At 40.6% G+C, this 25,478-nt stretch overlaps 1 protein-coding gene across 1 annotated transcript in view; it reads right to left on the minus strand.

Moving 5' to 3' along the window:
• Positions 1–25,478, minus strand: part of EPHA6 (EPH receptor A6) — a 4,848,151-nt gene that overhangs the window by 3,511,191 nt on the left and 1,311,482 nt on the right. The window lies entirely within an intron of this gene.

Here is a 25,478-nt window from a genome sequence, read left to right on the forward strand (position 1 = left end):
GGTTTACAAGATTTCTGTTTTTGTCAATTGCCAGTCTGATTGGCTCATTTACTTAGCTTCATGTAGCTGTTCTGCATTCTACGTGGGGCAGACATCTAGCCCTGTCAAGTTTAGAATTGCAGAACATTTATCTGATATTAGGCACCAACGAGCTAACAATGCTTTATATAAACATACATTGAAACATTCTAGTGCTAATTTTAATTTTACTGTTATTGATAAAATTCAAGGTAATAGAGCAAGGGTTTCTGGTGGGCAGGACACACTTAATAAATTGGAGAAAAGATAGATTATTAATTTGGGTGGCTTGTTTCCCCCTGGTTTGAATGAGCATTTGTAGTTTTTCAATTGATTGTAATGATGATTGACAGGTGTTTTCTTTATAAGGCAGGCAGCTTTTTGTTCTTTTTTGTTCTCCTTTTTTCACTGATGAAGGCTTGATATTTGAGCTGAAGCCGGTTTGGATTGTTGACCGTAGCCTTTTTATGTGCCTTTTGGCATAATAAAGAGAGATATATTCTATTAATACACCACTGTCTGCTGGTCATCGTTTTTTTCTATTTTGTATTTTGAGACCTGGCAGTTGCTTTACGTGTAGGGACTGTTTGCTGTGAATTTCCTATCTCCCATCCAGTCACCAAGGTTCCTTTTGAAGAGGGCCAAAGAGGTGCTCTGCTTGATATGTATGGGCAGTCTATTCCAGAGTACGGGGAGTCTCTGGGTCAGGAACCTATCCCTCCAGCATGTTTTGTTCATTGTGGTGATAAGGTTTAGATCCCTGGAGCATGTGGCTCTGAGGGATTGGGATTTCTTTAAGTGTAGCATGTCCTACAGCTCTGGGTTTGACATGGCCGTGTATGTTAAGCAGAGATTGCCTCTGAGTAGACGCTATATGACAGAGTATAGCTGGAATTTTTTTAGGTGGTCAGCATAGGGAATCTGCTTTAGGCCTGTGATTCTTTTAGTGAGGTATTTCTGTAGCCATTCCAGTTGTTACAGATGTCTTGAGAGGTATATACCAAATGGGGCATTGTATTCCATAATGGGTCTAATGAGGGATGAGTACAGTGGGACAATGACCACCTTTTTTCTGGATGAAAAGCCCTTAGAGATGAGGTGTGCCATGTAGAAGGATTTCCTGACTGTTGTGGCGATGTGGTTATTGAAGGTGAGACCACTGTCCACCTGTGTCCCTAAGTCTCTTATCACACTTTTGATGTTTAGTGTACACTGCCACCTATGTGGTAATTCACGTGTACGTGTTTTTTCCCAAAGGGAATAACTATACATTTCTTGGCATTGAGCTTGAACCCATGGCTCTGGCACCAAACTTCTGCTTTTGTAAGGCCCTTTTGTAGAATATCCACATCATTTGGCGATTCAGTAATGGCTCCCAGTTTGCAGTCATCTGCGAACTTTGTTAGCCAGAGTCCCTTAATGTTGGCCTGTACTTCAGAGAAGTAGATGCCAAACAAGAGCGGTCCCAGGACTGAACCCTGAGGTATTCCACTTGTCACTTGTCTGGAGCTGGATTTGGAGTGGGATACTTTTACAGTATGGGTTCTGTCAGTAAGCCAGTTGGCAAACCATCAAGTGACGTAGGGATTAATGCCCAGCTTAGTAAGTTTATCAATGATTCCAGAGTGGGGGATGGTGTTGAAGGCCTTGGTGAGGTCCAGATAGGCTGTGTGGACTGCCTTACTCTCGTCCACAGCTCTAGAGACTGATTTGAAGAAGTCAATCAGGTTCAGGAGACATGATCGGCCCTTCAGGAACCCAAACTTGGTGCGGTCCAGTGTTTGAAGGTTGCCAATGTCTTAGTTTCATGATAATACATTACATGGTCCTGCAGATCAGGGTCGTCAGACTGATGGGGTGAAAGTTCCTAGGATCTAAAGGGGATCCCTCCTTGTGGAGTGGAATAACTGTAGCTGTGTGCCACTCAGTGGGCATGAAGCCTGAAGTGAGGCTATGATTAAACAAGACACTTAGGTGAGGTGCCAGTTCATTTTGTAGTTCATGTAGTACATAGCCTGGGATGTCAGCTGGTCCCACAGATACTGTATTCTTAGCTTTGGAGAGTGCGTTTTTTACCTGTGTGGCCATTACTACTGGAATTTGGCAATCTTTTGGTATTGAGATGGGCCCTTTAAGGGGGTAAGAGGGGGTGAAGTTGGCACTGAATCCATCTGGCAATATCCTTGGGATCAGTATATTTAATGCCATTCTGTTGTACCTCAGAGCAGATCTGAGCATTGCCATTTAGATTCTTGACATAGCTATAGAATGCCTTGTGGTTTTCTTTGGAATCTTTGGCAATTTTATTTTCGTAACTAGCTTTGGCGAGTTTTATGAGGGATCTTAGCCTCTGAGGCTGGTAAGGGAGTTTTTTGCATCCTGAGATTTTCTTCTTTTCTGCAACAGTTTCTTCCTTTTATTGTAAAGTTTGTTTATGGCAGGGGACCACCAGATTGGCTTCCCTTTTTTGGAGGAGAGCATCTTGGTTCTATTTGGGATGGCATGATTCATGCACGAGTAGATGTGCTTGTACAGTGCCTTAGTGTAGGATTCAGCAGTTGAACTTCCTGTTCCCATCTGCATGGGTGTCATGAAGTTTGCCACTTCTGACTTGAGTAACATGAGGTTGGCTTTGGAGAAGTTTTTTACAGAGGTTTCCTTAATGGGGGGAGGGGGAGGGATGTGGATGTCAAGGGTGATTAGCTTATGGTCAGACCTGACCAACAAGCAGGTGACCATAGGTGTGGAGCATCGATTTCCTGTGTTGTTAATGACCAGGTCTAAGATATTGGAGCCCTTGGTGGGACTATGGATTAGTTGATCCGGGGTATTGGAATTTATGAATTCCAAGAACCTTTGGGCAAAGGTGTTGGTACATGAGTAGTTTTCCCAGTTAATGGCAGGGTAGTTGAAATCACTCAGTATTAGGGTGTTTGGTGGTATCTTAATATTTTCCAGTATGTTCAGAAAGGTGTAGTGAGAATCTTGGGGCATGGTGGGGGATCTGTAGCAAGCTGCAATTTGGATTGCAGTCTTACCTAGTGTTAATTGCACCCGGAGAAATTCAGATGCATTGTGTTGGGCAGGTGTGAATATCCTTGGTGAATATGGACACTCCCCCACCTTTAGTGTTTTGGACCTGGTTTGCTGGCCGAAAAGGTGGTGTAGGTTGTAGCTGGTATTGCAGGGGCAGGGTACTCTGGAGCCTTGAACCAGGTCTCAGTTACAGATATCAATCAATCTCCATTTTTAGTAGTGCCTCGAGAGAGTGCATTTTTGAGAGTAGAGTTCCTAGCACATTGGTGTATTACCTTAGTTTTTTTGCATGCTTGTACCAGTGGTGGTGGTTTTATCCTTTTTGAATTTTGCCTAAGGCACTATAGGCAGGTGGCAGTGGCAGAGCCCCAGGTAGATCCCAGGGGGACAGGTGCAGACCATCTCTGATCGCGGCATCGTGGTCTATTGATCATGTCGTCCCAGGCAGACAGACAGAGGATCCCGACATCCCTGAACTAGCCACCAAGCCTAGCCAATTGTTTTGTCAATCTTTTTGTTCCTTCTACTGTACTCAGGTCTGGGTGAAGGCAGGGATGCTACTCAGGGCTAGGGTCATGCCTGCCTGGGTCTGGATGTCATGGGCTTCCATCCATTTAATTCATTCATTCCAAGGAGGTACATCAAGTTACATTTGTGCTTGTTGTGGAGTGACTTGAGTGTATGCATTATGTGGCAGATTGTGACACCCAACAGGCAGCTGACTGTAATTTTCTCCTTGTTCAGCCTAGTGAGTGGGACATCAATGTGCCTGACTATAGAGTCACCTATGACTAAAGTGTTGGGTGCATTGTCTTGCCTTAGGGGCTGCTGTTGAGTGGCACACTGGTGTTGTGAGCTATGTGACACTTTGGTTGTGACTGGTGTTTGTTTGCTTTTCAACTTCAAAGGTCCTTGTTGCTTGAGCCGGTTACTGTTAAGGGCCTCTGCATATGAGCATTTAGTGTTGCTATGTGAGGGTGTTGGTGGTGTGGGTTTAGAAGGGCTATGTGTTGCTTGATTTGTAGTGTGGGTACTAACCTTCTCCTCTTGACTGTCTAGCACAATCTTGGGTGTAGAGAGCTTTGCTTCCAGTTTGGCTATGTAAGTGCATCTCTCGCAGGTTGTAGTGTTGGGTGGTAGGAGGAGACGGTTGTCTGTGTATATGAGGCAATTGCTGCATTGCCCCAGTATGCCCAGATTCACCAGGTGGACAGGAGAAATCACCGGAAGCTGACCATTGGACATGCTTGGTTTGGTGCTTTTTAGTAAAGTACAAGAGCTGTTTCCCCTTACCTTAGCAAGGTACTTTGCAAATATAGGCTGTTTAGTGCCTTCAATTAATTTCTCCTTATTAACAAGGAGAGTTGAGTGCTTGTATCAGTTTAAGACTTCCTGGTGCTTTCCAGCAGGTATTAGAGCAAGTACTAGTCACAGGGATGCTCAACGGTAAAAATGAAAAAAAAATGGTTTGTCCTAAACACTGCAGTGTGCACTAGAGGAGTTAGATGTGAAAGTAGGTAACTTAAGTTTTACCTGTCTAAAAAGTTAAGTTTGAGTCACTATTTTTAAAACAGCAAGATAGACTGAAATGGGGTGGTCACTTTTGTATTCTGGCACTATGGAATACAGTAGGATGGCCAATAAATTTAAATAGTTGAAGAGGAGTGATTTCACAAAATGATAATTTTGCGCTTACTCACTCAAGCCAGTAAAAGCAGAGAGGAAATGAGATATATGGTCAAATTAACGTAATGGGCAGGCAACTAGAAAGACAGTGGTGTTTAAGAACACAACAGTAACCGTATGGGAGGGTGGGGAAAAAAATGTTCTGCCTGACTCACAAGAGACAGGGCTGTGGTCTCTTTTCAAGTTTTAATATGCAGTTAAAAGCAGAATACAAGTAAAACACAAGGTAAAGAAAACAAATCACAGTATTCAAAATAGAAAAAGGCAATAAAGTAATACAAAATATTATATATGTATAAAACATACATGTACACTAGAGATGTACATTTAAAGATGCAAGAATACCAGTAAGATGTGTAATTAGAGGGCTTTAGGGCAAATTATTCAACAGTGGAAGAATAAAGAGAGCATTATCTGTTTCCATCTTTTTATACTCATAAGCTGCTTTTTATGTTGTTGCTGTTTAAGCAAATACAAAGTTCTTATGTGTAGTTCATTTCTGGTCATGAAAATGAAAAAAAAAAGGAACATATGTGTAATACCAGATCCCATCAAAGACATTGAAGCCTGTGTGAATTTGCAGTTTAGTGACGTTATGACTGTAAACATAATTTCAGGCACCACCATCCAGTTATATGTTAGGTTTACATTCAGTAGATTTATAATTGTTTGCCTTTTATTTAACTAAAAGATGTAGTTCTGTCACTCAGCCAGCTTGCTTATCAGACATGGGACAGCTGAAGATGTTATCCTGCTGTCCAAATGCACTCATTCCTGGGTTAGAAGCCTCTTCTCAAGTTAGTGTATCCAAGATGGCAGGATTTCATCATTACAATTTGTTCTGACACTCTATTGCCCTGCAGGTAAAGAGAGTTGGTGTATGAGTTTGTGTGTGTGTGTGTGTGTGTGTGTGTGTGTGTGTGTGTGTGTGTGTGTGTGTGTGTGTGAGGTTTATTTATTTATTTGTAGGCATGTAATGTGCAAACATATGTTAGCCATACCAGTATTAGAGAAAACATGATGAAAACTCTTAAAAATCACACATATTCACTAAGACACTTGGCATGGTACCATATCAGAAATTAGTGGGCAAATTAAAAAGTGTCAGAATGGTTCTTAGTTGGTTTTATCCATCAATTATCATTGAAGAAAAATGACACATAGAGCCTACTTGGATGATAGGATGGCTATCATAATAATCATAATCAATGCAAAAAATGTGTCATCATCCCCTTTGAGAAAAACGCAATTCCCATGAACTACCACATCGATGGTAGTCCACTGAACACAGTAGGTGTTATAAGAGATCTGGAAACACAGGTTGACAGTAACTTCTCTTTTGACCACCACACTGCCACTGTGGTCAGAAAGTCCTTCTATGTGGCACATCTCATTACTAAGGGTTTTGCATCCAGGAAGAAAGAGGTCATTGTCTCCCTCTACTCTTCCCTCATTAGGCCAATCATCGAGTACAATGTCCCATTTGGCATGTACCTCAGTAGACACTTGTAACAACTGGAGAGGCTGCAAAAGTACCTCACAAAGAGGATCCTAGGCCTTAAACACTTGTCCTACATGGACAGACTCAAAAAACTCCAACTATTCTCTGTCTCATATCGCCTACTTAGAGGTGATCGCTGCTTGACTTACAAAGCCATGCCTGACCCAGCTCTGTTAGAAATGCTACATCTAAAGAAATCCCAATCCCTCTGCACCACACACTCCAGAGACCTCAACCTCATTACCACAATCAACAGAATGTGCTGGAGGGACAGGTTCATAACCCAGAGACTGCCCATGCTATGGAATAGACTTCCCATACATGTCAAACAGAGCACCTCACTGGCCCTCTTCAAGAGAAATCTTGATGAGTGGATGGGAAATAGAAAATTCATCCCAGGGATCACTCCAGTGGCTCTGCTCGACAGAGTCACTGGAAACTAAGGTCGGATGGCATGATGCCAGGGTAATCCTATGGGCTAGGCTTTTAAGGGCTCCAGGACCATTAGCCTTGTACACACTTATGAACCTATAAATAACCACACATGACAAGTACTGTAGAAAGTATATATAAGCTATATTGCAGAAGGTCTCTAAAAAGCTTTTTTTCTGATTGTGAAATGCTATACACCAGGGAAAAGATTCAAAGAGAGAGAGAAGGAGAGAGACAAGAGGTTGAGCAGACATTCAGGAAGATTAAATACCATATGCAAATTGTTTCCATAACAGCAGTTTGATTCAGCAGTGGTTGACACTAAAAAGTGTACTCACAGAACTACAATACTACACTAAGTGTCAAAAACCAAAACTTTGTGAATCTATTAAAAAGCCTTTTTTTGCAGGGAGAAGCTTCACCTCCCTTCATATACTTACATGGGGGCCTCTGCCCCATAATCTTGCTACTTATAGATACTAGTCTCAAATTAAAGGGAATACTCCAGGGTACTGTATTCTGCCTACTTTTTTTGGGAGGGGGGCGGTATGTGAAATGTATAATGACATACATTTGCAATTACACCTTAAAGTGTCATTCACAAATATCTTACATTTTTGTCTGGTATGCATGTAACATGTAGAAATATAGCAGCAGAACATCAGGCCAAAATAGGAAATAATGAAATATGTATTGGAGAAGACAGAAATAGACATACAGAAATGAAAAGGAACTTACAACAATAGCAATAAAAGAAAAAAGTAGTACAGATACCACAGGAAGTCAATGTAAGAAATAAGCACTGAAAAAAGTTACTGAGTTGTTGGCGTACTGCAATGTTTGTAAAAAGTTACTGAGTTGTTGGCGTACTGCAATGTTTGTAAAAAGTTACTGAGTTGTTCGCGTACTGCAATGTTTGTAAAAAGTTACTGAGTTGTTGGCGTACTGCAATGTTTGTAAAAAGTTACTGAGTTGTTGGCGTACTGCAATGTTTGTAAAAAGTTACTGAGTTGTTGGCGTACTGCAATGTTTGTAAAAAGTTACTGAGTTGTTGGCGTACTGCAATGTTTGTAAAAAGTTACTGAGTTGTTGGCGTACTGCAATGTTTGTAAAAAGTTACTGAGTTGTTGGCGTACTGCAATGTTTGTAAAAAGTTACTGAGTTGTTGGCGTACTGCAATGTTTGTAAAAAGTTACTGAGTTGTTGGCGTACTGCAATGTTTGTATAGGGCTGAGGAATAATGAAAAGGTTTTACCGAACTAGGATACATCATTCAGATGTTTGCACATACAAAAAAAAAAAAAAAAAAAAAAAAACAGAGAAGTAAAGCTATGAGCCACCTAATTTACATGGCTAACCAAAATGTATCAATGTAGTCTAGTCCTAAAGGAAATAACGTGTTTATCTGAGTTGTCTGTCTATCTCTCTATCTATCTATCTATCTATCTATCTATCTATCTATCTATCTATCTATCTATCTATCTATCTATCTATCAGTCCATCTATTAATCTATCTCTCTATTTATATCTATGTATCCACCTATTTTGTAAAAATAATACAAATCAACTTTAAATCCAAAACAATAAATTATTTTATCATACAAAATAATTTGAGCCCACATAGACTTCATTCGGTTAGACAAAACTAAGCACAATTTTTCTGTATCTCGTATAACAAATAACACTAATCTGATTTTTAACTGTCATTTGACTTTGCAAAAGTTATCCAAATCTGTCCTTCTTTGAAGTTTTGTAGTTTTAATACCTGCAGATAAAAACAGTGTGTATTATTACATTTAGTTATAAGTACTGCAGGTGCAGTTCCAACACTCATACTGATTACAGTCCTGACGTTGCAGCATTCATGTTCTCCAATGTCCACTTGCTTTTATCAACACAAAATGAACTGCAAGGCCTGTAGCAACATATGAAACATTTTTTGCCTAATGCAGTTACAACATTATTGACGTATATTTTGTTACAAGCAGGATGAATAAAAGTATCACATTGTTTAATGTCCATCCACTTGACTGTATTGTTCATAGGTTAGTACTAAGTTAACTGCCCTTGTGAGCCATTGTAAGCCTAGCCAATTATCCCTTGTGAGACTCAAACCCTGTACCTTGTGTTTGTAAGGCAAACAGCTTAACCATTATACATAGGTTCCCAGGTTCATACTTATATGCTAGGCTAATGACAACCATGGCCTTTATAAATCTAGCCACGCAATCTAACCCAGTTGTATCCTTGTGTATTGTAGGCATTTATTAGGAGGGGGTATGTTAGTTATGAGTTTATGTGGGGGATATTTTAGTTTGGGCATTACTGCCTGCCTCTGTGTATCAGAGACACGGGAACCAGACATGGGGTGAATTTACATTTCCCCATACATTGGTCAAGGTTGCACTTAAATAGGCTTAGAGATGGACTCCACTTCATGTAGATGGGGAGCCTATTTCAGACCATGTGGATCGTCTGGGACACATATCTGCCTCACCAACATGTGTTATTTATGTCCCAAGCAAAATTTAAATCCTTGGATCTAATGCTGTTTGTTTTATGGATGTGCAAAAGGTTCATCAGAGTTGGATCCAACAATGCCTTGCATGTCAGGCATAGATCACCTGTCATTAACCTGTAGAAGAGAGACTATAGAGATAAGGCTTTAAGGCAAACTGGACAATGTTTTTATACCCTTGATTCTCCTAGTAAGGAACCTTTGTGGTCATTCCAAATGATGTATATGTTAGGTCAGCTACATGCTGAAGAGGGCATTACCCTCAATGATGGGTCAGTTCATTGCTTGGACCTGATTGCCATACCCTTACTCATAAGTTGGGCAACATAGAATTATTTTATTACTACTTTGGCCACATGTTGGTCCATGGTCAGATTACTGTCTGCATATGTTCCCAGATTCCTGGCTGCCAGATCAACTCTTATGGGTGTCTTATTGATGGATAAATTAGCCTTGGTTGAAGTTTTTCCAAGAGGCATTATAATGCATTGCTTGACATTGAGTTTTAGTTTGTGAATTTAGCACTAGTCATTTTTCTGTGTAGACCCTCTTGTAAGATGTTTGTTCATAGGTTCATACGTGTTTACTAAGCTAATGACCACAAAACCCATTTTAAGCCTTGCCATGCATCCCAAATCTTGTACAAGATCTGGTAACCTTGATAAGTGTAAGCAGGAGCTTGGGAGATGAAACATTTACAATTGTGGCCTGGGAGAAGAACCATTTACAGGTTGCCTGTGTCCATTAGAGACATAGGAGCCAATCCAAGGATGAATTTCCTGTTACCCATCCAATTGTCCAAGTTACACTTGAATTGAGTTAGGGGGGAATTATGCTTCACATGGATGGGGAGCCTGTTCCAGAGATAAGGCAGTCTCTGGGATACATACTTGTCTCTCCAAAAGGTCCTATTTATATCACAGGCAAGAATTAAGTCTTTAGAATGGGTAATTATGGTGCTCTTTGTTTTGTGGATTTGCAGGGGGTCCAACAGAGTGGGTCTGACAATGCCCTGTATGCCAAGCATAGATCTCCCCTCAACAGCCTATAGGAGACAGAATACAGGTATAGAGCCTTCAGGTGGTCTGAATATGACATGCTATTTCTTTTTCTTCTTTTTCTTTTGGCTGCCCCTGTTAAGAGTCACCACAGTGGATTATCTGTTTCCATTTCTTCCTGTCCTCTGCAGGTTGCTCTGTCACACCAACCATCTACATTTCCTCTCTCACCACATCCATAAACCTTATCTTAGGCCTTCCTCTTTTCCTTTTACCTGGCAGCTCCATCCTTATCATCCTTTTGCTGATATACCCAGCATTGCTCCATAGCACATGTCCAAAAAGATGCAATCTCGCCTCTCTGGCTTTGTCTCCAAACCGTCCAATCTGAGCTGGACCTCTAATATACTTAATTTCTAGTCCTGTCCATCTTCATTACACCCAGTGCAAATCTTAACATCTTTAACTCTGCCACCTACAGCTCTGACATCTGTGTTTTTCTCAATGCCACTGTCTCCAACCCATATAACATAGCTGGTTTCACTACCATATTGTAGACCTTCCCTTTCACTCTTACTGGTACCCATCTGTCACAAATCACTCCTGACACTCTTCTCCACTCACTCTTCTCCACTCACTCCACTTTGCCTGCACTCTCTTTTTCATCTCTCTTCCACACTCACCATTACTCTGAACTGTTGATCCCAAGTATTTAACTCAACCACCTTTGCTAACTCTACTCCCTGCATCCTCACCATTCATCTGCCCTCCCTCTCATTCACAGACATATATTATGTCTTAGTCCTACTGACCTTCATTCCTCTCCTCTCTAGAACATATCTTTACCTCTCCAGGGTCTCATCTACCTTTTCCCTACTCTCACTACAAATCACAATGTCATCCACAAGCATTATAGTCCAGAGGGACTCCTGTGATCTTTTAATGAGGAACCTCTGTGAACATTCCAGTTGTAGGATATGTTTAGTTAGGCACATACCAAGGAGAGAATTATACTCAATGATAGGTCTGATGAATGCTGAATACAGTGGAACAATGTCTTCCTTGAAACTAGATGTCATACCTTTGTTTATAAGTTCTGCAACATAGAATAATGTCCTCACTACTGTAGACGCATGATGGCCTCAGTACTGTAGAAACATGATGGCCAAAGGCTAGATTACTGTCTATGTGTGTCCCTAAGTCCCTGACTACTGGGTCAACTCTAAGGGATTTGTTTTCAATATGATAGTCACCAGCAGTGGATGACTTCCCCAAGGATACTAAAATGCATTTCTTAGCGTTTAGTTTTGGTCCATAGCTCTGACACAAGTTGCTTGTTGAGAAGTAAATGCCAAAAAGGAGGGGTCCAAGGATGGATCCTTGAGTGACTCCACGTGTGACTGGCCTCTTTGTAGAGGTGGACTCCATTCAAGTATTTCTGAGACATACCAATCAACTTCTTTCATCAAGGAGTTTGGACAAATCAAAACTAACAGGAGAATGAAAGCTCAAGACCTGGGACAATTTTTAAACATTCATTTAAAATTTTAATAGAAGAGGTTTTGCATTAGCATGCATTTTCTGAAAAAACAGAAGTATGAAACTCTAATGTCTGGTATTAGTGACTGACTGTAATTCTCTGCATACCTCTTAACTTTTGCTTAAGAATTCTGAACAAAGCCAAACATGATTGGGGTATAAAGGGCCAACATAATCGACAGATTTAAAAATTTTATATACTGCACTTACAAATTTAGAAAGCTGCTAGAATAACAGGTTTTGCATTAATATGCATTTTCTGAAATATATGAAGTCTCAGACTCAAATGTCTCATTATTTAGTTGGCACAGTTCTCAGTGGTTTGCCAGAAAACACAAATTTTATGTAGAGCAGACCAAAAATATGAAGCAAAAATATGGACGTTTTGTGACATTCTGTAGAGCTGACACGTATGATCCTGAATGATTTGCCAAAAAATCAAACATTTTGCAAGGGACAAGGGAAAAATATATGGCAAAATCAGGGATGTTCTGCAAAATTCTGGGCAGTTTATTTATTGATTGCTGTTTGTTTACCAGGTAAGTGGACTGGTCGTTTGACCATTTTCAGCCACCACCCAACATCAACAGCCATCAACAGCAGTAAAGACAATTTACACAAGTACAATAAGGCATTACATCCATGTACACACTTTGTACATTTAGGTGAGATTCTTAATTTCCAGAGGTTGATGCAGACCTGTGTGTTTATTACCTTTCACCTACTCAGTACAAGGATAGGCTTTGACTATCCTGTCAATAGCCTCTTTTAGGCAGAATTTACCCCAGGAGTACATTTCACTGGAGCTAGACTGACTTCCAGTGTAATTATCATTTACCTGTATTTAATTAATTGATCTTCCTCTTACACCCACTTTATTCTATTCAGGATCATAGAGGGGGTAGTCAGAGATTTCCTGACAAGCTATGGAAGTAAGCCATGAAAACAGTTTATATTCACAGATCCGTGGATATTCCAAGGTCATAAAATATTATGCTTTCCCAGAACCCCTCCCTCCCTCAAGCATCACATCCTTTTTCTAGGAAGGCCATACAAATGCCCCCCCCCCCCAAGTAAATCTGTGGATGCCCATCTAGGCAATAGCTTATGTTTAAAGTAAGATAGTGAATTGCACTGTTTAAGATGTAGCAGAAGTTTATTCCAAAGATTTGGGATTTGATGCCTTATATCATTCACTATGCAGTACTTATATGTTGGTGAAGATTTAGGTCCCTGGTTCTAGTACTAGTGGAGATATTAGACATGTGGAGAAACAGGAGGGCTATGACAACTGGGTCTTTAGTGGTGCAGCAAGCAAGACAGATCCCCCTCAAAATTCTGATCTTTTTTTGGTAAGTAATCCTTAGGGTCTGCTAATTGTTTGATATGATTAAAGAGATACACCCAAAGGGGGCATTGTACTCAGTAACTGTTCTGATAATTGCTGAGTACAAGTGAGTGATTGCTTCTTTACACCATGAGTATATTCCTTTTGCAATTAGATGAGCTAAATAAGAGGGTTTCCTGACCACTGTTGTCGCATTATAGTCAAAGGAGAGGGAGGTATCAGCCCATGTATCTAGGTCCCTGACAGGATTTTTCATTCTGCAGCTGTGCTTTGGCTGTATAATATGATGGGGGTTGTCTACCAAAAGTGATACTACACTTTTTAGCACTTGCTTGTTAGGGAAGCATTCTATCAGAAGAGTTTGGTTGTCCTACTGTGACTTATTAACAATTTCCAGTTAGCATTCATCTGAAAACTTAGTTAGCCAGAAGTCTTGGATATCCACTTGTAGATCAGAGATGTAAATACCAAAATAGAGATGTTCCAGCATTGAACCCTGAGCTGATACCAGTGGTCACATTCATACTTACTGATTAGGGCTGATACCAGTGGTCACATTCATACTTACTGATTAGGGCTGATACCAGTGGTCACATTCATACTTACTGATTAGGGCTGATACCAGTGGTCACATTCATACTTACTGATTAGGGCTGATACCAGTGGTCACATTCATACTTACTGATTAGGGCTGATACCAGTGGTCACATTCATACTTACTGATTAGGGCTGATACCAGTGGTCACATTCATACTTACTGATTAGGGCTGATACCAGTGGTCACATTCATACTTACTGATTAGGGCTGATACCAGTGGTCACATTCATACTTACTGATTAGGGCTGATACCAGTGGTCACATTCATACTTACTGATTAGGGCTGATACCAGTGGTCACATCCATACTTACTGATTAGGGCTGATACCAGTGGTCACATCCATACTTACTGATTAGGGCTGATACCAGTGGTCACATTCATACTTACTGATTAGGGCTGATACCAGTGGTCACATTCATACTTACTGATTAGGGCTGATACCAGTGGTCACATTCATACTTACTGATTAGGGCTGATACCAGTGGTCACATTCATACTTACTGATTAGGGCTGATACCAGTGGTCACATTCATACTTACTGATTAGGGCTGATACCAGTGGTCACATTCATACTTACTGATTAGGGCTGATACCAGTGGTCACATTCATACTTACTGATTAGGGCTGATACCAGTGGTCACATTCATACTTACTGATTAGGGCTGATACCAGTGGTCACATTCATACTTACTGATTAGGGCTGATACCAGTGGTCACATTCATACTTACTGATTAGGGCTGATACCAGTGGTCACATTCATACTTACTGATTAGGGCTGATACCAGTGGTCACATTCATACTTACTGATTAGGCACCTGCAGATCGCACTGTGTGGGCTCTGTCTTTCATCTAGTTTGCTATCCATCTTACCGCATATGCGGTTGATTTTTAAAGCAATTATCTTTTGTATGATGCCAGAATGGGGAATGGTACTGAAGTCCTTCACCAGGTCAAGATACACCACATGCAGATTGGATAAGCAATTTAGAAAGAAACAATGGAAGGGTATATCTACGGCTCCCAAATATTCAACAAAGTCTTGAAGATTTAAGATTTTTGATTGGAAGTGTTTTGAAAGATAATTTTATACACCAAACAGACTCCAAAGATTTTTCCTTCTTGTAGAATGTAAATGTTAGAGATGTGATTGGGAAGAAAGAGGTAACCGGGAACATATTCTTGGGAGTGTAATGAGTTGGCAGACGTTTCCCTGCAGGCTACTCTGTCAGAAATACTGGGTGAGCAACTCTGTGCAACTAAGGAAATTATTTTTTTTGAGCTGTGATACAGAATCAAAATTACATGTTGTGAGGCCTTGCTTGGTTTATTTCTGGGGGCCTCAAAAAAAGCAATTACTATAAAATGGAGATTAAAATCTAAACCAACTGTATTAGAAGTAGTGAATACAGTAACAGAGATAAACTGGAACTGGGATCTTTAGAAAAGGGTAGGAGCAAATTGTGGGGCAATACTTGCTGAATAATGTTTTGGAGGAGGAATGAGGTATAAGGGAAGGCAAGAATTGAATGAGTTATGGAATGTTCAATTGACAATGACTGCAAAGAAAATTATATTTGATGTATAATGTCTGCAACTGAAAATATGCTCTCATTTCTATAAATGTATGATTGTCTATATCATAAGTGATAATTCAATAAAGTTTCTTGTTTAAAAAAAAGATACACCACAAGCTCTGCGTGGCCACCATCTACAGCCTCTGTAACCACATGCTCTGCATGGCCACCATCTATAGCCTCTGTAACTGCATGCTCTGCATGGCCATCATCTACAGCCTCTGTAACCACATGCTCTGCATGGCCACCATCTACAGCCTCTGTAACAACGTGCTCTGCATGGCCACCCTCTACAGCCTCTGTAACCACATGCTCTCCATGGCCACAATCTACAGCCTCTGTAACCACATGCTCTGCGTGGACACCATCTACAGCCTCTGTATCCCTTTTGAAGAAGTTTACCAAGTTAAATAGAATCTACCCTTCACAAAGCCAAAATGTCAATTCAAACAAGACCCTTGATATTACAGTTTATGAGGACAGTTATAATGCACCACACGGTTTTACACCTGAGGCTTGTAAGACTGATAGGACTTTAACTACCTGGGTCAGCTGTAAGACCACCCTTCTGAAGAAGCATCAACACTACAGTGGGCCACTCATCAAGGGCAAAGCCAATAACTAAACTTAGTTAAACTGCTTGAGGAGTGTGCCTCTAAAGGCATGTTTGACACTATTATGCAACCAACTATATTATATGTGGCAATAAATAAATATACAGTCAAAAGGATTGTTGTATACTGGAAGTTTATCAAAACCAAGCATCTTGCATGTTCTGTTTTTCTTATCCAGATGATACAGTGTTATAAAATGTTTCATGGAGATTAACAAACCTTGTTGATAAACTGTATGATGTACTTAAATGGGGCAGTCCTAGGTAGTACTGAATATTTTGGCTCTGGCCTTTGGTGAAATGAAACCCTAGGAAAAGGACTCCATGGGCTCCCCACTGCGTACCCCCCCTGTATTTCCCTGTTCCTCGCCCTACCCCCCCATCACGGTCTGATGACACCATTCCAATCAGGTTGCTTTCTTTCTTGCTTTCCCATATTTTGTTAAACTCCTGATTTTTCTGCATTGTTTTAATATATCCTAACTGACCATAATTACACCATAACAAATAAAGCCAGTGATCTCAGCCCTCTGACACACACAACCACACTAAAGTCATTGAGTTATAGATGATCTGAGTTGCATATTAAAGATTTTTTTCAAAGATGGCCTGAAAAAAAATTGTAGCTAAAGAAAGAAATCCATTCTTACTCTTTATTTTCTTCCTGAAAAATCAGAGAAATAATGACCACACTTTCCTCAGTCCCAAGCAAGTTAGAGTGACTTCTGTGCACATCTGAAGTTTGATTCCAAGAAGAGTATAAGAAATAATAATCTCACTGTTCCCAGCCCCCACCATCCACACACACACACACACGCGCACACACAAATGCACACACAAACACATGCACACGCGCACGCACACACACACACACACACACAAATGCACACACGCACATGAACACATGCACACGCGCACACACACATACACACACGTACACACACACACACACACAAATGCACACACACACATGAACACATGCACACACGCACACACGCACATGCACACACACATACACACACGTACACACACGCACACACACACACACACACACACACACACACACACACACACACACACACACACACACTATAGCAACCTTCTCTGCATGTTTCTGAGCAGGGCCAGTTGTAGAATAGGTGGGGCCAGGGCAAAAGCCCTCAATAGGCCTGTGTCAAACTCCAGTTCTACAACCTGAATTGTAGTCGCTACCAGGATCTAGATGTTCAGTGATGTATTTTATGTCTTATTTTTGAAAAATAATGATGTAGTGTATAGATCACTATAATTATGCTCTGAATTTGGGGAAAGGCATGCTTATTAAGCACCTTTCTGACATCAGGAAGGTGTATAGCAAGCTTTTAATAAGTACCTCTTACTACTGTTAAACTCTAGTCACACACTAGACCACTAACAGCAATTGGTGGTCACCACAAAGCAGCCATGGAAAGATGTTACACTTCACTTGGATTTTTTTTCTAAAGCCTGACTAAAGTGTTTAAGTGTATGAATGAAGTGTGTAATGGCCTCCCACCTCTTCTGTGTAGTTGCTCTCTGTGTTGTACTGGTGAATGAAGTGTGTAATGGCCTCCCACCTCTTCTGTGTCAGTTGCTCTCCGTGTTGTAGTGGTACACGTATTACAGCACTACTGCAGTTTTCTCTCTCTCGCTTATGAATAGGTGGATCCTGGATCACCTGACATGCAGGTGCAACATTAGGTTCATTTGTACATTTCTATAAAATTTCTATGCAGTAATTCCAAATGCAACTTATATTTACACTATATACAGTTTGTATCACAGATATCATTCTGTTAGGCAAGACAGCTAAAAAAAAAACTGCCTTTTAGATCACAAAGTGCCCCTTTTGCCTTCTGCTCTACCAGCCTTCATCATCTTCTGGCACTCTTTCACCTTAGCCATGTCTAGGTAGCTAATATGCACCATTTTCCCCTCATCCCTTGCCTTCATGACTTACTTAAAGAAGTCCAACAGGTTTAGTAGGCATGATGTTCCCTTGACAAAGCCATACTGTGTTGGGTCTAGTGTCTGAAAATGACTTCTGTCTTTGTTTATCATTTCCTTGCTAACCCGTTCCAAGGCTTTGCATGTTAGACTAGTCAGAATAATAGTTTTGCAGTTTCCAGGGTCGGTTGATGGCCCACCCTTGTAAAGTGGGATAACCGTTGTAGTTATCCATTCTAGTGGTACAAGGCCTGTTTTGAGGCTGCAGTTCAAACGTGACTCAAGTGGCTCTGATAAGTCTTGTTTCCAGCTATTTAGAAAGCATCCAGGGATTTTTCTTGTGCCCATTGAGGCTGTGGTTTTGGTCTTAGTGAGCACTGTTAGGACCTGCTCCCTGTTAACAGTTGGGGTGTGGTGATGCTAGTTGGCATTTCAAGGAGAGGAGGAGGGGGAAATGGCAGGACTGAGCTGAATGTTACAGCCAGCAAATTCACTATGTCACTCTTCTCAGTGACGGTGGTACCACTGATAACCAGTTCAGCACACTGATATGTACTGCCTTTGAGGTTTCAGAGAAAGTAATGGAAGGCCCTGTGGTTGTCTTATCCTGTGACGCTATCTTGACCTTGTAATTGGCCTTGTTGGCCTTGATTAGTCCTCACAGTTTCCTGTTAAGTTTAATTACAGACTTCCTATCATTATCGGAGTTGCTCTTCCTGATTTTAGCCATGACTTTTTTCTATTTGTTATATACCCTGTTAAGGTTATGATTCCACCAGTGTGCTTTGTTTTTAGAGTGTATTTTTGGCTTGCTTCTAGTAGGTACAGCAGCATCTATACAGCCATTTATATGGTCATACAGGGTCTCTATGAACAATTCTGTATAGTTTGTTGTGAACTCGGTGTTAGCAGGGGCATTGAATTTTGATAAACTATCAAGTGATCTTAATAGTGTGAAGTTTGCTTTGCAATAATACCTAACTGTTACATGGTTTGCCTGGGTTACTGAGTTAATTTTTATTTTGAAGGAGACAGCTTTGTGGTCCAACCTCACTAGTGAGGATGTAACACAGAGGAGGGGGGGTACAGTGCTCTCCAGTGTTGTTGAGTACCAGGTCCAGTAAGTTTGAACCTCTGGTGGGTACATACACTATCTGGTCAGGGGTATTTTGTGTTAATGAAGTCCAGGAATCTTTAGGCATGCGAGTATGAGGCAGCGTATGTTTCCCAGTCTATAGAGGGGCAGTTAAAGTCTCCCATGAACAGGTTATTTGGTTTAATGATGAGTGACTCCAAAGGCCTAGGTATGAGTTATGGGCTCAAGGAACATAAAGGGTGACCCGTAGCTTGCTAGGATATTGTATAGGACCTTGTCTTTGGTGATTTGAATGTGAATAGATTCCAGGGCATCATCCTGTTTAACCAAAACAAATTTATGCTTGCTGGTAACAGACATCGAGTGTCCTCCAGCTTTTGACCTTGTCAGCTCAGCTAATGTGAGGAAGGCACTAAAGTCTTGCACTGCTGGAATACTTTCTGTGGATTTAAGCCATGTTTCCATAATGGCACAGCTGTCTATATTCCTCAGACTGACAAGTGTTTGTAGGATGTGAAGTTTTTTGTTTAGGCCCCTAGCATTGTGCAGTAACGTCTTTTGGTTTTATTTAGCATGTTGGTAGGTCTGTCAATCTGGCAGTGCCTAAAAGGCTCTAAGGGGTGAATAAAGTTTTATGCAAATGTTCTGGTGACAACATACCTTGTTAACATGCATCATTGCGGTATTATAAACAGATCAGTCGACACTGTATTACACCTTATGTGTAAGTTCATGTTTCTCTAGAATTATTACTTTCTTTTTCTTTATGACATCATAGGATCTTTGTGTAAAATATGTTAAGAATAGGTTCATAGGTTCATAGGTACATAGGTTCATACCAGGCTATCTGCCCTGGGGCATTTATAAGCCTTGCCAGAGTGTGTTTGGCTTTCGCCACCCATTTTAAATTAATTTTGCTATGCCCTTTTTCGAGGTTAGTATACTGTGCCTCTGTCTAACAGTGACACAGAAGTGATACCCGGGGTAAACCTACGATCCCCCATTCACTCATCAAGATTCCTCTTGAAAAGAGTCAATAAGGGACTCTGCCTAACCTGGACTGGGATTTTATTTCAGAGTGAAGGGAGCCTCTGGGTTATGAATCTGTCCCTCCAGCATGTCCTATTTATTTCAGTGCTGAGGTTCAAGTCTCTCAAGCACGTAGCTCGATGGGATTTGGATTTTCTGAGGTACAGCATGTCCATTAATTTCGGGTTGGACATGGCTTTATACGTCAGGCACAAATCGCCTCTGAGCAGGCGGTATGCCACTGAGTAGAGCTGGAGTTTCTTTAACCAGGCAGCATATGGCATCTGTTTGAGCCCTTTGATCCTCTTGGTGAAGTACTTTTGGGGTCTTTCCAGTTGCTGCAGATGTCTGGTAAGGTACATCCCAAAAGGGGCATTGTACTCAATTATGGGCCTGATGAGGGATGAGTAAAGAGGCACGATGACCTCCCCTGATCTAGATGTGAATCTCTTCATGATTAGGTGGGCTATATAAAATGTTTTTCTAACCACTTTGGCCACGTGGTTGTCAAATGAGAGATTGCTATCAACTTGGGTCCCCAGGTCCCTAATTACTTCTTCTGTATTTAATGGATTACCACCTATGTGGTAATTTGTGGGCACTTTGTTTTTGCCAAAGGGAATGACTATACACTTTTTGGCATTTAGCTTGAGGCCATGGCTCTGGCACCAGTTGTCTGTTTCTATGAGGCCCTTTTGGAGGTTGCTTGTGTCGGCTGGAGAGTTGATTATGGCACCCAGTTTGTAGTCATCTGCGAACTTGGTCATGTTTCATAATAGTTTTGAAACTTGAAATGATTATAAATCTACTATGCCACTAACCTAAAACCTGTGTCTTTGTTCATATCTTTCTTATTAAACATGCACAATACATTGTAATACATCTTCAAATGCTTGTAGCATCTGCATTCATAACCCCTGCTCACAACTCTATTTATGAGAAATTAACCTAATTTAACATAAACAAAAAGTGAAAAAGTCAGAATTAAGGTATGAGAGCTTGAAATACATCCCTTTGTGGATACCATGTTTAGCATAACTACGGTGACAAGAATTTAGCAGGGCATTACTGTCCACATTTTTGCAAGCATTTTTGTAACAGACTTTCTTGATGTACGTCAGACATTAATATCTAAAACTTTTCATCTTAGCCATGACATAATTACATTTGAATATTATTTCTGCATGTACTGTACTCGCAGACTGCAAAGTGCATTAAACGCACCTTTATTACCATGTCATATATTAGACACAATGTATTTACAATACATGGGTACTTAAATATATCTAAAATTCATAGGTAACTGAGTGCTGAAACCATTATTGCAATAAAGATACAGATATTAATCCAAGAAAAAAATACATGTGCAACTTTGTGACTGTCACCCTCATGAACATGTCCTTTGGTTTCTAATCAAGCAAAATTATTCCTTTATATTTTTAATAAAATGCATCATTACTGAAAAAAATATTTTATACATTAAATCAGTCATCAAAATGATTATATGCCAGAAAAAAAATCATTACTGCTTGATGGGATTTGATAAGGTACATTACATACATCTACAGAAACAAAGATATTACATTATGTATAATGAGGATTAAGATGTGTTTAACACATGGAGGTTATTGTAATAATAATGAATTAATAAATTAAACCTAGAAACTGTTAAAAATATTTTAACAATAAAATGCATCCATTAACATAAGACTGTATTAGACATCTTAACAATTTTTATGCTGTTTGGCCAAGGAATATTCATGCATTACAAAAGGAACATGTGAGATAAATAATTGATTTGTTGGCTAGTCACTTATGGCATTAAACAAATTGTTATACAAATAATAAATCGAGTTCACTTTGTATCTTGCAACAGGATTAGCATTCAAAATTGAGCAAAACTTTATATCCTTCAACTGTTCACATATCAGACCTATATAAAAGGGTAGATCCATAATAACTATGATGCACCCTTTATGCACAATTTAGCAAATTAAAACATTTTTTCTATTTGATGATAACTTTGCTATTACTCAGTTTGGTAAAATGTTTAGTACTTAAACATTTACCACAGATTATGCTGCATTTGTGGTGTTCGTAGGTCATCACTATGCTTACCTTCCAAGTGACTGTTGACCTGACCAAAATTCCAGTTGCCTCCATGCACCGTCTGAATAAGTGACTCAAGGTCACACAGTAAGCACATGAGGGCAGAGGGAATCAAACCCTGCACCAGAGGAAGTATAACTCACAGCTTTAACCCTCTGTTCCAGCTGCTTTGTATGTCACTAAATTACACAACGACTCTCTCTTTCTCTGATGGCCCCCATGGGAGTAATAAATATGCCTGTTGAAGGTTCAAGTAGTTTATTCACTTAAGTAGGTAGATGGGTGAGTGCCGTCATTCATGGGTAATTAGATGAACCATAATACATTGCTAAATAAAATTAAATTTAAACTCTTTATAAAAATGCATCCCATGCTCATTCTTTTCCAAAACCTTATTCCAAACATACAGTTCCACAGGAATCATGGATGAGGTTATAGTTTGCAAGATGTTCATAGGATCATAGTATCATAGGATGTTACGAGCCTAATGGCCCCAGGGCCCTTACAAGCCTAGCCAAGTTCAACCCATGTTCCCAAGGGTGTCTGGTTCAAGCAGTCACTAAAATCAGCACCTATTGCCCCTGTCCAAGAGGGACACAGATGTACCCTCCACAGTGAATTTCCAGTCACCCATTCAATAGTCCAAATTTTGCTTAAATAGGGCCAACAAGGGCCTTTGTTTAACATGAAAAGGAAGCTTGTTACAAAGATGGGGCAACCTCTGTGAAACAAATATGTATCTCCAGCAAGCTCTATTGGTGTCACATACCAGGTTAAAGTCTTTTGAGCGAGTCATCTGTGTGCCATTTGACTTGTGAATGGGCATCATTTCCATTAAAGCTGGGTCAGAAATTGCTCTATATGCAAGGCACAGGTCACCTCTGAGCAGTCTGTATGACACAGAGTAAAGTGACAATGATTTCAATCTGTCAGCATAAGACAGATCTTGAAGACCCTGAATTTTCTTTGTAAGGAACCTTTGTGGTCTCTCCAATTGCTGCAGGTGCTTGAAAAGGAGCATTCCAAAGGGAGAATTGTACTCTGTTATTGGCCTGATGAGAGAAGAGTACAGGAGGTTATAACCTGTTTTTTTTTCTGGAGGAAATGCCCTTACCTATATGATGAGTAATATAAAATGCCCTTCTTACCACTGTGAAGACATGGTGACTGAAGTTAAGGTTGCTGTCAACCTGTGTGCCCAGGTCTTTCACCACTGATTGTGTGCTTAGGGTAATGCTATTGATGTGGTAGTTTACAGGAATATCATCCTTGACAAAGGAGATGATAATGCATTTTTTTGCATTAAGTTTAATGAAAATTAACACTTTGGTACCAGTCATTAGTCTGTGTAAGACCTTCTTGCAGGATGCTGACATCGCAAAGGATGGCAACTTTCTGAGCCACAGACTCTTAGTTTTATTCTGTACCTTGGAGAAGAAGACTTTGAACAGTAGGGGTCCCAGAACCAATCCGTGGGGAACACCACTGGTTACACATCTGCTGTAGGAGGTGGAGTGCCCTATTGTGTCTGTATGATTTCTATCAGTGAGCCAGTTTGCAACCTACCTGACAATATATGGGTTAATACCCAGCGAGGTGAGTTTATCTTTGATGCCTGAGTAGGAGATTGTGTCAAAGGCCTTGGCTAAATTGAGGCAGGCCATATGCACAGATTTGCCCTCGTCTAGTGCTTTGGTGACTATCTCGAAGAAGTTCACCAAGTTTAACAGGCATGATCTCCCTTTGGCAAAGCCACACTGGGTGGGGTTGAGCATTTGGAGATTTCCTATATCTTTGTTAATAAAGCCCATGGAGATTTGTTCTGTGGCCTTGCAGATAAGGCTGGTCAGGCTAATGGGTCTATAGTTCCTGGGGTCCATGTTTGCAGCCTCTTTGTGCAAAGGGATGGCAGTAGCTGTTTTCCATTCCTCTGGGAGAAGCCAGTGCTTAGGCTGTGATTGAAAAGCGTGCTCAATGGTGATGCTAATTCCTGTTTTAACCCATGTAAGACACAGCCCGGGATGTTGTCTGGTCCCATAGAGACTGTGTTTTTGGCCTTGGAGAGGGCATTTAAGACCTGCTCCTTGGAGATACTAGGTAGGGAACAGGTGTTAGGGATGCTTTGGGCTAAATGTGGTGTGAACAGGAGAGTGAAGTTTTCAGTGAACCTGTCAGCCAGCAGGTTTGCTGCATCCACAGGTTCTATATATGTAGTACCATTAACTACAAATTCAGCAGAGATCTGGGCCTTACCTTTGAGGGTATGGATGTAACTAAAGAATGCCTTGTAGTTATCCTTAGTTAGGGAAGCTAATTTACATTCATAGTTTGGTTTGGGGGTCTTCACTAGAAGTCTTATTTGATTGTTTAAGTTGAGGAGGGTGTGTTTCCAGTTTTGAGACCATTCCTTCCTACTCTTAGAAGCAATTTCTTTCTGCTATTGCATAGCCTATTGATGGCAGTTGTCCACCAGGCAGGTTTATTTTTCCTTACAAATCTTGTTTTGGTTCTATCAAGTATGGCAGACTCAATACAATTGTACAACTACTTGTATAAAGCATTGCCATATAACTCAGCATAGGTGTCTGCTCCATCAGTAGGGGAAGGGGCTATGAAGCTATTTATGCCATCACGTAAAAGGTTGTAATTGGCCTTAGAGAAGTTTTTTAGTCTAGTTGTTGCTAAGGGGTGGTCTTATGTTATAGTTTCTTCTAGTGAGAATGATTTTTGGTCAGATCTCACCAGGGATGGTGACACACGGGGGTGGTGCAGCAGTCCCCCATGCTGGGAAGCACCGAATCCAGGATGGCTGAGCCTGTTGTGGGTGTGTCAACCAGCTGTTCCAAGGCATTGGAGTTAACAAAGTCCAGGAACCTTTGGGCAAGTGAATTAGAGCACATATCATTTACCCAGTCTATGGACGGTAATTAAAGTCACCCAAAACCAGGTTGTTTGGTCGTATCTTGATTGACTCAAGTAGATCCAAGTAGACTGAGTGGATGTCCAGATTCATGGAGGGGGTCCTAAAGCTGGCAATGACCTGAAGAGGAGTCTTACCAACAGTCAGTTGCACCTGCACAAGGGAATCATGCTGTTTAACCAATCTACAGGTGTATTTATCTTTAATGAATACTGATACACCACCTCCTTTAGTTCTCATACCTACAGTTTGTGGTCTGAACATGTGGAAGGAAATGTAACCTGGTATAGCTGGGGAGCTCTCTGCAACCTTAAACCTGGTCTCAGTGATTGCACAAATGTCCACATCTTCCAAAATGAGGACTGCTTCCAGTGAGTGCAGTTTCTGGTTTAGACTCCTAGTGTTTAGCAGCATAACCTTCAGGTTGTTTTTAGAGGGTATCTTTACGTCGGGAATTTTGTTCTTGTGACATTGCCTGAAAAAAGCACTATGGGCA

The sequence above is a fragment of the Protopterus annectens genome, chromosome 5.part0 (assembly GCF_019279795.1).
Source record: "Protopterus annectens isolate FY-2018-M chromosome 5.part0, PAN1.0, whole genome shotgun sequence".
NCBI classification, from domain to species: domain Eukaryota; kingdom Metazoa; phylum Chordata; order Ceratodontiformes; family Protopteridae; genus Protopterus; species Protopterus annectens.